The sequence below is a fragment of the Hordeum vulgare genome, chromosome 2H (assembly GCF_904849725.1).
Source record: "Hordeum vulgare subsp. vulgare chromosome 2H, MorexV3_pseudomolecules_assembly, whole genome shotgun sequence".
Classification (NCBI taxonomy): domain Eukaryota; kingdom Viridiplantae; phylum Streptophyta; class Magnoliopsida; order Poales; family Poaceae; genus Hordeum; species Hordeum vulgare.
This window is the reverse complement of record NC_058519.1, coordinates 658,967,102-658,982,085: the sequence shown is the minus strand read 5'-3', so window position 1 is coordinate 658,982,085 and position 14,984 is coordinate 658,967,102. Positions and strand designations below refer to the sequence as shown.

The 14,984-nt window shown below is 43.3% G+C and overlaps 1 pseudogene; it reads left to right on the top strand.

Annotated features, from left to right (window-relative positions):
* Nucleotides 1–904: 904 nt before the first annotated feature.
* On the top strand, nucleotides 905–3,117 carry LOC123428953 (annotated as a pseudogene).
* Nucleotides 3,118–14,984: the final 11,867 nt, after the last annotated feature.

The following is a 14,984-nucleotide window of genomic DNA, read 5'->3' as shown; positions in this document are numbered from 1 at the left end:
GCATCCTCTAGCTCCTTGACACTGGCATCTCCCTCAACAACAGTGATAACCACAGTGTGGTAGCTCTCTTTTTTAGTTGTTTAGTAGTACAAGAATCAGGAATGTAAACAAAAGTACAAAACCTTGGCCCTTGGCCTGAAACGCACACATAGGGGCAACGCATTCCCATGGCAAAAAGCAGTGCAAACCGACGCCAAGTGACCCATCTTACTACATCTCCCACAAAATGCTTGTAGAGAGCTAGCAGGAGTATGGCTAGTGGATTTGCAAATCAAGCATAGGTCATATGTATTTGATTTGCAAATATGATTGGACGAGCCTGCATGCGGTGCAGGGTTGTAATTTTGCTTCTTATACTGTAGTTGTTAACCGTAATTCGAATCCTACACTAACTCTTGCATGTATGTACTGAGCCGCAGACGGACACGTGCTGCCGTACGCGTTTAATTCCAACAACAAATACGTGTTTTTTCTATTATAAAACCTAATAGGGTGGTTGCTAAAAGTAGTGGGACTAAAACTTGCTAGGCTCACCCATGCTTGGATCCAAATATTAAAGAGACTAAAATCAAGTTAATGAGTATTTATTATCCTTCAAACTCTTCAATCCAGAACTCGCCTGTGTTAAATGAGAGGAGTTAAATGAGGAGAGAGAGGACTAATCCATATTTTAGTAGGGGTACCCCTGACTAAAAAAAATTAGTCTCAAGACTAGTTTTAGCCCCTCTTTAATCAGGGGTGCTTGAAACTTTAGCCTCTTAAAGAGACTATTTTTAGTCAGACTAGTTTTAGTCCCTTGGATCCAATCACCCTCTAAGCAATCGCTAACCCCAACCCAAACACGACTACGGCGTCGGCGTTCAAGGACAAGTCGTCGGAGCAACAAGACCCAGAGGGACAAGACATGGACGTGGCCAAATCAAGCTCCATCCCCGAGCAGCAAGAGGGCGAGATGGACGGCAGCAAATCCCACCCCGTGGTCTCCGAGCAGCAGACTAACACCTACACGACGACTCACGATGATGACGAGGAGGAGGACGAGCTGTCCGACGACTCGGAGGAGGATGAAACTCCGGGAGTCGGGGCGGAATCCATCTCCAAGCCGCAGATCCAGAAGCTCCGCAGTGATTTGCAGGCGGCGTTGGATTACCTGAGACTCGACATCGAGCCGGCAGCGCCGCTCCGGGAGACGATAACGGAGGACGGCGATGATGACAAGCCGAAGCCGGCGCCGGTGATCCCCGGCCTCCTAGAGCAGTTCAAGGATCTGTGCCGCCGCATGAGCAGGCTGAGATGGAAGCTGGTGCCTTTCAAGCAGAGGTACGAGGAGGAGCAGTCTAGGCCGGTCACTTACGAGGGTCTGGACGAGGAAGAGAAGGCGAGGAAGATTATGGAGGAGGAGGAGAAGTTCTTCGACAGCTACCGCCAAAGTACCGAGTTCTCTTCCCGCCGCGTCACCTTGGACAAGGAGAGTAAGCCCCTGTTTGGAACCATCCAGATTATATAATCCAATTTTTATAATCTATTATGTCTTTAAACAGGACATATTATATTGTAGATTGTAAAAACTAGATGAACAGATTATTAAAAACTCATAATCTACTCTACACCAGCTAAAATCAGATTATGGATTGCTAATGACCCATTATCCTTGTAAAGTTGAAGATAATTACATTCCTACTACCGTCACCCTCCTTTAAAAAAAAGGACAGACAGGTCATTATGCAATGTAAAACCTGGATTACAGTTTATATAATCTGGCCTCCAAACATGTCCACCTAGATTATTTTTATAAAACCAGATTATATAATCTATCTTCATAATTCAGATTATCATAATCTATCGTGGTCCCAAACATGGCCTAAGTCGACGCTAAACACCATAATAGTATATGTGCAACTAATTAATTAGATTCTAAAAAAATAATAAAAAAATTGTTCTAATAGCTTTGCAACATAATGTATGCAACCAACATTTATATTGTATTTTTTTAAACACAATATAAATGCAGACGCTCAATGGTTAAAGTGGATTGGTTTGGTTTATTGTGGAGCTACATTGAGCCCCATGTACTTTACCCATTGCACGCGCGGACTCCCCCTACCCTACAATGCCGAGACGGAGGAGGGGATCAGTGTGCAGGTCTACTCTTTCAAGATCACCGAGATCATGAGCGGCCTGCGGTAGCCGCTCCACGTGTATGGCGTCGTCGCCGCGCAAGACAACTCGGACCGCAAGCGCAACATCATCTTTGATCGGCCGAGGCACGAATGCCAGACGCTCACCGCAGATGTATGCTCGCTCTACTCCGTTTTCAACCTATTTATTCTCCTCGTTGTTGCGTGTGTCTTTGTTGATACGTCGATCGGTTTCACGTTTCCAATCAAGGATGTGTAGTAACGATGTTGTTGTTGTTGTTGTTGCTGTTTTTGCCTGAGGATCCCTTTTTGCGCTTGTGCGACCCGTCTCGAGCGATTATGGCTCTGAGCCCCGTCGACTTTGAGGTCCAGCTGAAACTCAAGGGCGCTACAGAGTGTGAAGACAGATCACTGATGAACTGTAGAGAACACTACATCGGTTGTAGCAGTGCCGATTGCTTAGAAACCGTCACCTTTGAAAACTACCTCTGCACGGCGGAGCTAAGCGTGGAGGAAATTTCCGGCTCTATCCAGGCCACTTTCTTGGGCATCCGCGTAGCAGAGCCGGTGCATGCCCTTTCGAACACGGAGGCCGGGTCACCTGCTCCTCGCCGATTCACGAAGTTGTGGTCATGGATCCTCAAGGCGCCATCAGGGAGGTTATCGACCCCCATCCACCCAAGTCGTGTTGCTCGACTCTCGTGAGTGCGTTCCCGGGAGAATGCCAATGGGCAAAGCCGGTTACCTCAATCTGTCAAGGCGCGTTGTTTCTGTTCAAGTGCGCAAAGAGAACTCCCGGCAATACAAAGAAGGCCTCAAAGTTGTCTTTGAAGCCTACTCGGCGTCGGGCGGTGTTGCGGCGCAAGCTCATGTCAAAATCAGGCCCAGGATTTGCAACATAAGTAAGCACAATTGCGACCTTGGTGGGTCTATGGTGGAGATTAAAGTTGCTTGGTCGGCCATTGTTAGGACCGGCTGATGTTAGTAAATGTTCGATGTTTGTTTTTGTTCCAAGTATCTGTGTATCCCATTCCAACTATTTTGCGCATAAAATTACGTTGTTTCGAGTTATGTTTTTTTTTTGAAAGAAAGGGGTTTTCCCCCTGCCCCATTTTATTGAAGCAGAGCAAAACAAAACAAACACCGCATCGAAAATGATATGTCTTTGACCGTGCAAATCATCCTCCTACCACCTTTTAAAAAAGGAGACAAGAAATCATCGCCCAGCTACAAATTTAAACCATCGAACATCTCTTTTATATTACAGCCACACAAAGAAGAGAAGAACTAGCTTCGATCCCTACTCCAGGCAATCCTCAGAAGCTCTCCCCGACGCCTCTCCGGCACCGTGACAAAGTTCTTCAGTATATCCACTTGAGCAGCGTCGCAAAGAGCCGACCATTGTTGCAAAATCCCTCTTAACTTGACAAGGACGCAACCTAGACCTCTCCAAGTGCGCCCCTGGAAGCAAAATTCATTTCTTAAAGTCCAAACACTCCATAAGGAGGCAGCAATAATCATATTGAGCAAATTTTTCTTCTTATTCAGTTTTCAAAGGGAAGCTACATCATGAAAACAAATCATTCTATTGCAATGAAAAAAATCAGATATAGTTGTCCAAATAACACCAACATTAATGCACTCAAAGAAAATGTGTTGTATAGATTCTGGTTCATTGCAAAACAAACACGTCAAATCATCAAGATGTTTCCTTTTAGCAACATTGTCTCTGGTTAGTATTTTATTATACAAACATAGCCAAAGGAACACATGAATATTTTGAGGGCTCAAAGTTTTCCACAAGCTATCTCCAAAAGGAGAAACCACACCACCAAAGTTTATAAACTTGTAGAAGGAACGTACAGAGTAGACCCCATTGGATTCTAACTCCCAGATTGGTTTATCATGTAAATCAGTTATGCAAAAACCTTTAATAAAGTCAATGAGATTATTCCAATCATCCATGCCATTATTGTCTACACACCTTCTAAAGGACAACCTAAGATATGTCCCATTCCAAACCTGGGAAACTGTACACTCCTGTTGATTACATATCTCAAATAGCTTCCAAAATCTCACTTTCACAGAACAATCTCCAGCCCAGATGTCATGCCAAAAACTAATATTATCACCATTACCAATTTTCCATCTATATAAGGTTCTAGTGGCATTCAAAGCCCAGGTTACACTCTTCCAAAAGGGAGAGCCTCCCTGGTGTCTAGACCAAAGTATATTTGGGTTAGACACATTGTACTTATATCTCAGAATCTTCTTCCAATCACTGTCTACATCATTAAAAAATCTCTTCCCCCATGAAGCTAGCAATGCCATATTAAATTCTCTAATGTTGGGTATCCCCAAACCACCAAACTCTTTCTTCCTAGAAACCAGGCCCCAATGGGCTAGGTGATACTTATGTTGTTCCCCCATGTTACCCCATAAGAAGTGAGACATCTGGGAATTAATAGCTTTAATATCCCATTTTGGAAATTTCATAACTGCCATTAGATAGGCCGGAATACTCACAATACAAGCACACAACAGGATAATCTTGCCTCTATATGTTAAGTATCTACCCTACCAGCCAGATATACCTTTAATGATTCTGTCAATCAAAGGTTGGAGGTCCTCTTTTCTCAATTTATCATAATGTAAAGGGACTCCCAAGTATTTAATAGGAAAAGATCCCAAATTGCAACAGAAAATCTGGGCAAAAACCCTAGCTCTATCCTCAGCCACGTTAATAGTAATGAGATCACTTTTATGAAAGTTGATTTTCATCCCCGACAAATTTTCAAAACAGGATAAGATTCATTTAAAATTTCTAGCTTTATCATATGAATCCTCTAGAAAGAGGAGAGTATCATCTGCATATTGGAGACTAACAACTCCCCCCGGAATGATATAGTAGGAAGCTTTAATAAGCATTTTAGAAAATACATCAGCAACCAGATTGAACAGTATAGGGGAGATAGGATCACCTTGTTTAAGACCTTTACCTCCAACAAAGTAAGGACCATTAGTATCATTGATCCGCACACTAAAGGTGCTTTGAAGTAGCAGGCATTTAATCCAAGAGATCCACTTAGTACCAAAACCACGGGACTCCAGCATCTCAAACAGAAATTCCCAACTAACTATATCATATGCTTTCTCATAGTCTAATTTGAGCACAAGCCCAGGCATCTCAGATTTTTTAACCTCGTGGATTACTTCATGAGCTAACACCACACTCTCAAGGATATATATCCCTTTAATAAAATCAGTTTGATTAGGAGATATTAATCTATCACTAATAGGAGACAATCTGTTGGTAAGAATCTTAGAGAAAATTTTAACCGCACAGTTACTCAAGCTGATTGGTCTAAATTTCTTCATAGTATTGGCTCCAGGCTCTTTAGGAATCAAAACAATCAACGCAAAATTGAGTCTATGAATATCTAAACTACCAGCTTCAAACTCTTTAACCAGAGCCATAAAGTCAGTTTTTAAAAGCTCCCAAAATGTTTGATAAAATAGAAAGGAATACCCATCACGGCCAGGAGCACCATTACCATAAGAGTCAAAGATGGCATCTTTTACTTCCAACTCAGAGATATTTTTCTGAAGATTCTCATTTTCTACTTCAGAAATCAATTCCTCCTCCTTCCAAAAGGAAGGCCCCAAATGAATGTTATGTCTCTCTTCATGGCTAAATAAATCTTTATAAAAAGAAGTCGCCACATCTATCATCTCCCCCGTGGTGTGCACAGTCCCATGATCTCCAACTAACTCTGTTAAGTGATTCTTGCGATGCCTATGATTAGCCAAAGCGTGGAAATACGCATTATTCTTGTCACCATCTTTAATTCTACGATCTCTAGATCTCTGCCACAAGGCAGTCTCTTCTTTCCTCATAATACTTTCTAGTTCCACTTTGATTTCTTTCATCCTAGTTTTATCCTCCGCAGAACTGCGATCATTCTCAGCAAACACATCTAAAATGTCAAACTCTTGAATCAGGTATTTCTTTTTCCTCTTAATGGCAGAGTCGACATTGATACTCCAACCTTTAATCTTTTTTCTAAGACGTTTAGATTTACACATCCAAACTTCTATAACACCTCTCACAGAAACTAGGGCTTTCCACGAGTTCTCAACTATGTTTTTAAAATTAGGTTGATCTAACCACCACTTCTCAAATCTGAATAATTTTGGAGATGTATTTCTCCTAGCCAATGTATCAATCAGAAGAGGGGTGTGGTCACTTCCAATTCTCGGTAGGGCTTTCAAAGTCGATAAAGGAAAAAGAGTATCCCAGGAAGGGGATACAAAGACTCTATCAATAGTAGCATAAATGGGATCCTCCTGGTTGTTGCTCCAGGTAAATTTCCTATTAGCAACATTAATCTCCATAAGACCCCATTTATTGACCCAATCATTGAAAAGAAAAGCAATAGATTGGTTAATATTGCCACTGCTCTTATCAGCAGCAGATCTGATGAGATTAAAATCTCCTCCCACAATAACTGGATAAGAAACTATGCCAAGCACTTCATGAAGCTCATCAATAAATACGGTCTTCCTATCATTATAGGCAGTCCCATACACAGCAACAAAATGCCAGACACAATTATCAGTTTTGTTCCTAATAGTAGTTAGCACACAGAATTCTCTATCAATAAAACCAATAATCTCAAATATATCATTATCGATGCCCACAAGGACACCACCAACTGAACCATGCGCAGGTAAGTGATGCGACATCATATTCCTATTACCCGCAATTTTTTTCAAACTATTATTATCTATAACTTCTCTTTTGGTTTCAAAGAAACCAACAAAATCCACTGCGTTATCTCTAATAAACTAGATCACTGATGGCGCGCGTTGCTGCGCCCGTCTATTTATAGAATGAAATGGTATTAATTTTGATAAATATATTATCACATGGAATATATTGAATTTTCCTAAACATAATAATACATTACTCGGTAATCCAAGGAATCTCATATATACTCTATGAAAGCAAGGTTACATATACAAATTGTCATGGTGTAACAACACACACAACATTGTAAAATAGAACTAATAAGTAAAGACAATAGACAATAATAAATAAATTGTATACACGGTGCATAAAAAAATCTTCACATGCCTCTACCAAAGGGCCAAACGTTAGAAACAAAGAAGAATTATGTCAGCCTAATGCACTTAGCCGTTGCTTGCGGGGGGCATCACATTCATAGGAACAAGAGTCCTAACAAGGATTAAATTAGTTGCAATATCAAATAACGATATACTCCCTCCGTACGGAAATACTTGTCCTAAAAATGCATATAATGAATGTATCTACAATTAAAATAAGTCTAGATACATCCATCTCTAGGACAAGTATTTCCGGACAGAGGTAGTACTAAGTACTATCATAGGAGCAGCAACGCGTATATGTGGTACTCATATTTTTCAATTTTTTTCGCTGGCTTTTTGTTAAAGAGCAACCAGCGTGAAAGCTATATGTAAGAAAGTGGTAGACGGGCAATTCGATTTTATACATGAAAACTCTTACCAAAAAAAACCTGCATGAAAAATGGTGTCGCTCACTTGCATGAATTAAGTAAGGTCCAAATTGAAATGTCCACCAATCAGCAACCACCTATATTGCATACAGTAAAAAAGAACTTCCCGGTCAAGAGAAGTAGCTGATATAGCAAGTAACGTTATGTATAAGATGAAAGACAGAGAGTATTGATAACAGAAATAAATGCAAATTATGTGTAAGATGTCAGTACACCTAGCACGTATCCAGTGCGCCGTACTTGAGCTGCTCAAGCTAGATATCATTACTTAGTTACGCATTAGTACAGAAATACATTTCACCAAAGATTCAATCAAATTTTATTTCATGAGTATGTACATACATAGAAGAGGAAACTTGAATCCTCGTTGAAAACATAACATCTGTTGAATTGGCAATAATCAGGTTTACTGCAACACTACTGAAAAAGTTGAGCATTAACAGTCTACCCTTGATTGGCATGCTCGTTTCTTGTATTTATTTCATTTGACACAGAACTATTGCAAGTTTGAAGTTTGAACTATCGCTACCACTGTTGTGAAACCTTGTTCGACAACTAAAAAATAATTTCATAAATTTAGACCCCAGCTAGATTAGGTGGTTTTATCTCTAGGAAAGACAAATACAGGAATATGTAGCAAACATTGCTTTCTTTGCTTTCTTTTGCATACCTTGGAACTGTAATAAACAAAACGAGTATTTATGAGGATGAGGAAAAATAAAATGAACATATCTTTGTGTTCTTGAGTCCAGCTTATAAGGTTCAATCATATTCGCTGCACGGTGTACGTGCCATCACATGGTAAAAATTAGATACTAAGTCTATACTCAGGTACTTGTGAATTAGAGAGCAAAAACTATCTAACGTAATTTATAATCTTCATGTTATACTACTGCAACTCATAATTGAAAAAAGACCACATGATTTGGATAAAGATAATCTATAGAATGTGTAAAAGTAAATTTCCTTCATAAACATTTCCATTTCCACATATCAGAACATTTTGACCTGCAACTGGCTCTATCAGTTCACGAGAAAATTCACAGACTCGATGAAATATTGTACGAGGGTGAGTGCATGATTTGAGAGAAACAAAGCTTGTAAATTTGTATGGAAATGATTGTCTGGTTACCTTGGAGATGCGGAATTGACATCAACATCCAAAGGAGGAGAGGATATATTGCATAATGACAGATCTCTCAACAGGTGCACATTATTTTGAAGGTTATAATATATGCTCCGCTTATAGATATCAATGCAAGATTTCATTGCTCTGGACGACAGCAGTGTCCTCAAGCAGCACTATGTCAGACTCGATGGTCATCACCTGCTCCACAAACTCCGTTGTGCTGGATGAACCTGCCAACAATAAGAAATCACCAAAATGAGCCGACACCACCGTTGTCATGGGAAACCGGCAAACAGACACACGACGACCGACAAATAGACGACGAACCTCACGAGTCACGACGATGACCTTGGTGAACGATGGTGTACCATCCTTCGGATCCGGCTGGAGTTGGATGGTGTAGCCTCCCTTGGCAATCTACTCCTGGTTTGCCTTGGGGTTGCCACGAAGAGGTTGGGCAAGACGGAGGTGATCTTGATCTCCTTCCTCTCATTTGCTTCCACAACCAAATCAAACCTACACAATACGAACATGGGGAGAAACATAAAAATCATTGTAATGTGCTGCAGCTGCTGCCAACACACAAACACACAAAAAGGCATAATATATGAACATGATTTCGTAACCTCTGCTAGTAGCTGCTCATTAACAAACTACACTTTTGATAACCTAAATATACCATGATTTTGTACCAACCTCTGTAAAGATGATAATTGACGTCAGGATCAATTGCAAAAAAAATGAAAATAAAAAGGTATTTAAATAACAGAGGGAGAATGAAAAGAGAAAAATATATTATTTCCATGGTACATCACATACGACAGTTGGGCACACATATTCCTCGTTCACCTATGCTCACACAATCTTGATGTAACAAGTATAGCTCCTCTATCCAACAGTGGCTGCTGACCACTGCGTCCATAGGTGGGGTATATGTTGTCCTGTACTTTTTTGGGGGTGGCGGCTGGGTAACATACAACTTGAGGTAGGGACTGGATGGTTCGCCACGGATCTGAATGGTTGCAACGCCTTCCTCTCGCCCATATGATCTTCCTTGTTCGGTGATGCAAAATGGCGATGGCTGGACAACAGGATGCATCTCCACACCTTAGCCGCGTCCCTCCAAGCCAAGCCCCGTCGCTGGCACAAACCTCAAGCCCTCCTCGCCTCTGTCCAAGGTGGTAGTGCCTCCGGTTTATTCACTATACAATGACACAAACAGTCTCTGTTAGCGTCGCTGAGCCCCAAGCCGGCTTGGTTAGTGCCGCCAGCGTCGAAGCAGGCGGGAGCTGCCGGCCTTCGGCCCCGTCGGCGAAGCCTGCACACAAGCACCCTTCGCTAGTTCCCTGACCAAGGAGAAGCCGAAGTATCGGATTGCGTTGGAGGTTGTCCAGAACTCCAGATCATCAAGTGTGGCGAGGAGCCGCCCGCTCCGGGCCAGACTCCTTCACCCGCCGCGGTAACTATCTCGGCCCGGGCGCAAGCCCCACCGGCGGTCAAGCGCGTGGTCTCCTTCCCCAGCGGCAGGACCTGTCGCAGTCCGGGCGCAAACCCTGCAGGCGCATAGAAAGAGGAATAGATTAAGGATAGGAGGAGTCGAGGCGGAGAGATTTGCAACGACGAATCGGCAGAAGAAATGGGCTAGAAACTAAATATCAGCCCAGTTAACCACGATGGGCCAAAAAAGCTACCGGAATAGTTGCCCTTTAGGACAGCCAGCCCATGTCCCGAAAAAAGTGTTTACGGAAGATCTAACGGCCACCAATGTTCAACATATGGAATCCAACGGCAAAAAATGTTGAAGGCTTGAGAGGGCTGGGATTAGGTGCAGTTTTACTGTCCTAAATTCCTGCAGACGCTGAGTTTTCCCTGGTTGACCAAGCTCACGAATGTTCCAGAAGGAACCTATCATGATATTTTAAAAGGGTGAGACAGGCTACAAAGCCTCTTTGATTGCTTAATATCTAGGCAAGAGTTATCTAAACTAGCAGCATCACCTAGTTTGAGATTAACTTTAGCACCAAAATCAGAGCAAACATTCTCAATCCCATGGGGAGGAGTATCTAAATTTTCTGGCAAAACAATTTATGGGTTGGAATCAGAAAAATCTAGACATCTAATGTTTTCTCTCAGAATTAAGTCTTGGACTATATCTTTCTGTTCACTATAGTTATCTCCTATGATAATATCAATACTGGAAACTTGTGCAGCAAGCAGATTAGTATCAATGCTAACAAAAGATTTACCTTGGAAAGAAGCAGGAATCTCCAGGTTCTTCTTTTTCAGGTAAGCAGTAGCTTTCTCCATGATCTTCACATTCCCATGTTGTCTTGTAATTGGTCTGGTAGCTAGTACAGGCCCCCATTTCTTGTTCAAGGTAAGATCTCCCTTCTTAGCATTGCTTCTCTCAGCTTCTTCCATTGTTTCAATCAGAGACCTCTTGACAGAGCCAATCTTTGTTGCAACCTCCAAAGGCAGGCACACCATCTCAGGCAGGTTAATCTCCTCTTCCTCTTCATCAACATCCATCTCAAAATTCTTGAGTTGGGCAGAGCAATACTCCGTATGAGACTGGATGTCAAAGTCATCTTTGTCTGGGGTCATTCCATCATATGTTTCCTCTATCTGGACATAAGACTTCCTACTTTCAGCTTCTCCAATAAACTGTTCATGCACCTCATTAACTAGCAGCCTGGGATGGAACATAGTTGCACAAACAGATGTTTCATCCTTCTTACTTCCAGATCCAGATTTCTGAGATTTAGAGAAATTAGCCTCATCTAATTCATCAATAGGTTCACAGTCTCCATCTATAAAATCTTTGTTCACATCAGTATCATCCTCAGACTTGTCCTCATCCTCAATGTCTAAATCTGGGTCATCACCATCCTCATCAAGACCATCACCAATCTGATCAAAACCCTCCACAGTGAAGGCCAGAATATACATCTTCTTTTTCATCTCCACCAGCCTTTCAAATGGAATTTTGGCTGGATATCTACAAGCCACCTTTATTCTATTTTTTTCATAGAAACTCTTAAATATCCCATTCCAATCCACATTTACCAATATTCCAAAACATGAAGCAACTTGAGCAAACACTTTCCAAGCACACCATTTAGGAGGTATCCCTTCCACTTGAATCCAGACCTCTTTTAGTTCTCCATAAGATTCAATCATCCCAGCCCATTCACAGAACTTCACAGAAACTCCATCAATTGGGAGATCAAATGCTGGGAATTCAATTAAATCCTCAACTTTTTTCCAAGGTGGAAATCTCAGCAAAAATTTCTTCTCTTCCAATTCACTGATTTTCCATGGCCACTCCTTGCCTTTGAAGAAAATCCCATTCAATTGAATAATCAAATCAGAAGTAGAAACTTCTCCTTTCAACACCTTAAGAATTGCACAGTTTTTTAAATTCATCCAGTTAGATTTAGCAGAAACAGGGATATCAATGTGATAAAATCCCAAACCTACTGTTGCACTTCCAAAATATTCAGCTGTAGGTTGTAGCTTGGCCCGTGCCACACAATTGTGTTGGAAATATGCCCTAGAGGCAATAATAAAATGGTTATTATCATATTTCCTTGTTCATGATAATAGTCTATTGTTCATGCTATAATTGTATTAACAGGAAACAGTAATACATGTGTGAATAAGTAGATCACAATGTGTCCCTAGCAAGCCTCTAGTTGGCTAGCTCGTTGATCAATAGGTGATCATGGTTCCTGATCATGGGCATTAGATGTCATTGATAACAGGATCACATCATTGGGAGAATGATGTGATCGACAAGACCCAATCCTGAGTATAGCACTAGATCGTATTGTTCGTATGCTAAAGCTTTTCTAATGTCAAGTGTCTTTTCCTTCGATCGTGAGATTGTGCAACTCCCGGATACCGTAGGAGTGCTTTGGGTGTATCAAACGTCACAACGTAACTGGGTGACTTTAAAGGTGCACTACGGGTATCTCTGAAAGTGTCTGTTGGGTTGGTACGAATCGAGATCGGGATTTGTCACTCCGTGTGACGGAGAGGTATCTCTGGGCCCACTCGGTAGAACATCATCATGAGCTCAATGGGACTAAGGAGTTAGTCACACGATGACGTGCTACGGAACGAGTAAAGAGACTTACCGGTAACGAGATTGAATAATGTATTGGTATACCGACGATCGAATCTCGGGCAAGTTCTATACCGACAGACAAAGGGAATTGTATACGGGATTGATTGAATCCTTGACATCGTGGTTCATCCGATGAGATCATCGTGGAGCAAGTGGGAGCCACCATGGGTATCTAGACCCCGCTGATAGTTATTGGCCGAAGAGGTGTCTCGGTCATGTTTGCGTGTCTCCCGAACCCGTAGGGTCTACACACTTAAGGTTCGGTGATGCTAGGGTTATAGGGAATTGTTATACGAGGTTACCGAAAGTTGTTCGGAGTCCCGGATGAGATCTCGGACGTCACGAGGAGCTCCGGAATGGTCCGGAGGTAAAGACTGATATATAGGACGGATGGTTTCGGACACCGGAAGTGTTTCGGGCATCACCGGTAACGTACCGGGACCACGGGAGGTGGCCCCGGGGGTCCACCGAAAGGAGGCAACGACCCCGGGAGGTAAGATGGGCCAAGTGGGGGAGGGAACCAGCCCCTAGGTTGGCTGGTGCGCCTCCCCACTCAGCCCAATGCGCACGGGAGAGAAAAGGGGGGGCAAACCCTAAGCTAGGTGGGCCTAAGGCCCACCAGGGGTGCGCCACACCCCTCCTCCCCCCTTGGCCGCCGCGCCAGCACCCATCTAGGGCTGCCGCCCCCCCCCCCCCCTAGGAGGGGGAAACCCTCAAGGGGCACAGCCCCTCCCTTCCCCTATATATACCGGGCACTTTTGGCCATTGGGAGATAGACTTTTGCCTCTCCCTCAGCGCAGCCCTGCCCTTCTTCCTCCTCCTCTCTGTCGGTGCTTGGCGAAGCCCTGCCGGGAGACCTCGTCTCTCCGCCGACACCACGCCGTCATGCTGCTGGAGTTCTTCCCCAACCTCTCCCTCCTCCTTGCTGGATCAAGGTGCGGGAGACGTCACCGGGCTGCACGTGTGTTGAACGTGGAGGTGCCGTAGTTCGGCACTAGATCGGAATCACACCGCGATCCGAATCGCTGCGAGTACGACTCCATCAACCGCGTTCTAGTAACGCTTCCGCTTAGCGATCTTCAAAGGTATGAAGATGCTCTTACCGCTCTCTCGTTGCTGGTCTCTCCATAGGAAGATCTGAATATGCGTAGGAAAATTTTGAATTTATGCTACGTTACCCAACAAATTGTTCACATTGTGATTGCCAGAACATATGAAGCATTTTTTGGCTTCAACATAGTTCCCCACATAGTGACCAGGCCAACTACAGTTGAAGCAGATCATGTATTTGTATCTAGGATCAAGGGGGTGTACGGTAGGACCTGGAGGAGGTGCAGGGGCTGTCACCTGATTGTTGTTAGTTGGACCTCCATTAGTAGCATTACCTGGGTTGGCTTTGGTTGCTGCTGGTACACCCACAACCACAGGGCCTGCAGGGTGTGTGGGAGGAGCACCCTGACCCCCCCCCTTCTTAACAGGTTGCTTCTTAGGTCACTGTTGAGCCCGTAGATCCATGTTCTTCTTCACCACGGCTGCAAAAGATTCACCACCAGCACCACTCCTCTCACAGATCTTGAACTTGGTGGGGATGGGATCAAACCTTCCAGGGCGAAGGATGGGGAAATAGTCTTCTACTGAGAAGCACCCGGACTGGAAGAGTTCCTTCCGGATCCAGAACAGGTGGCTGCCCTGAGTCGATCTAGGTTTAGGTGGAGGAGGGGGGTGGGGGAGAAGTGGCCACGATATTTGTGGCGGCGGCTGGGGGAGGGAACAACCCACAGCTGACCATAAAATTTCTCCACCTCCTTCTCGTTACTGTTATACGGCCTAGAAAGCGCCTTTCTCTTTTCTGTTTTCTTCTTCACCACAGATCCATAAATCAACGGTCGTGGTCCATTCTGACAGCCCAAAGAGGGCCACACCTCATCCACATCTCCCCTCGCTGTTCCCGCACAAGCAGTGTTACCACACATATTGCTATCCTTCAGACCCTCATTATTTTTAGCTCCTAACCCACAAAGTGCTAGACT